The 1394-nt window shown below is 27.9% G+C and overlaps 1 non-coding gene across 1 annotated transcript; it reads left to right on the plus strand.

Moving 5' to 3' along the window:
* The first annotated feature begins 918 nt into the window (after positions 1-918).
* On the plus strand, positions 919-1035 carry LOC120082289 (U5 spliceosomal RNA). The gene has a single exon (XR_005483121.1). It is a non-coding gene; the product is annotated as a U5 spliceosomal RNA (small nuclear RNA).
* The last annotated feature ends 359 nt before the right edge of the window (positions 1036-1394 follow it).

Here is a 1394-nt window from a genome sequence, read left to right on the forward strand (position 1 = left end):
TCACACGATAAACTTTTCAGATTTCTTTTTTAAAATATTTATTTGTGTGCAATTAAAATAGGATGCACAAAGAATACATCTAATTATTGCTCGAATTAAACACTCATGATATTTTTCTTGCCAAATGTTGATGATAAATTTCTAATATCTACACATCTTGTAAACTTTCACATAAATAAAAATGGAAATTATTATTCTTCCAAAATCAAATACTCAAAAAATTTATAGGAAAAGTTATATTTTTAGTTCCATCTTTTAAGAATAAGGGATTAGTTCCTAGGTTTTTAAAATATAACCTTTTAGTCCCAATTTTTAAGAATAGATGTATTTGATCCCTAAATTTTTAAAATATACCGTTTTTTAGTTCTAATATATGTTCTTAAAAATAAATTTAAAAGGTACCTCAAATATTTCTTATAACTATTTAAAAAAAATTGTAAGACATTTTAAATTAGAAAAATAATTTAACAATGATCTCCTTGCTCTAAATTTTTTTTCTAATTTTAAATATCTTATAATTGTTCAAAACATACCAAATTAATTTAGACTTTTTAAATTTATTCTTAAGAATTTAAAGATAAATAAATTACATTTTAAAAATAGGGATTAAATGTATCTATTCATAAAAACTTGAAAACTACATTTATTATTAACTTATTTGGTAATAATTTGACTTTTGATTTTTGATTTTTGAAAATTAAGTTTAATAACACCACTTTCACTTCCAAATTTATATTATTATGAAATAAATTCAAAGAAGAGGGTTATTTCACATCCCATTTGGGCTTTTGATTGATAGACATTAGAGAAAAACAGTAAAGATTTTAGAAGATAAAATTCCCACATCGGACGAAGTTGCGCTAAACAACCGGTTCAGCTACTATATAAAGCCACCCACGCATTCCTCGCAATTCCCAAAGCCGTGCAGTGAGCGCAGTGCGAACTATTCTTTCGCCTTTTACTAAAGAATACCGTGTGTTCATTGCTTTAAGCGGCATATGCTTATTTTTGGAGGGCCTATCCTTCGGGATAGGTCCTTACAATTGAGTATTTGAAATTTTGATTTTTATATAATATTTTAATTAGTTATCTGTTCTTAAATCTATTTTACTATTTTTTTAAAAAAAAAAAGAATAGAAGCGCCTAAAACAGGTACAAAAAAATCTTAAAAAATGGCAAAAGAAATGATGACAGTTTAAGTGGGGTGCAACGGATTGCAAAGTTCAACGAGGACACAGTTTAAGTGAGGAAGGATAAGGATAGTAGAAGTGGACATCATTCAACATGGGCCCGTTACAAGACAAGTATCTTGGGCGTTTTTCATCGTGTGTCGACATTACGCCTCTTCTCATGGGTCAGAGATTCAATATAGCACTCGGTATGCCGTTTTGATT

This window comes from Benincasa hispida, chromosome 7 (assembly GCF_027475165.1).
Source record: "Benincasa hispida cultivar pf3 chromosome 7, pf3_genome.v1.1, whole genome shotgun sequence".
NCBI classification, from domain to species: domain Eukaryota; kingdom Viridiplantae; phylum Streptophyta; class Magnoliopsida; order Cucurbitales; family Cucurbitaceae; genus Benincasa; species Benincasa hispida.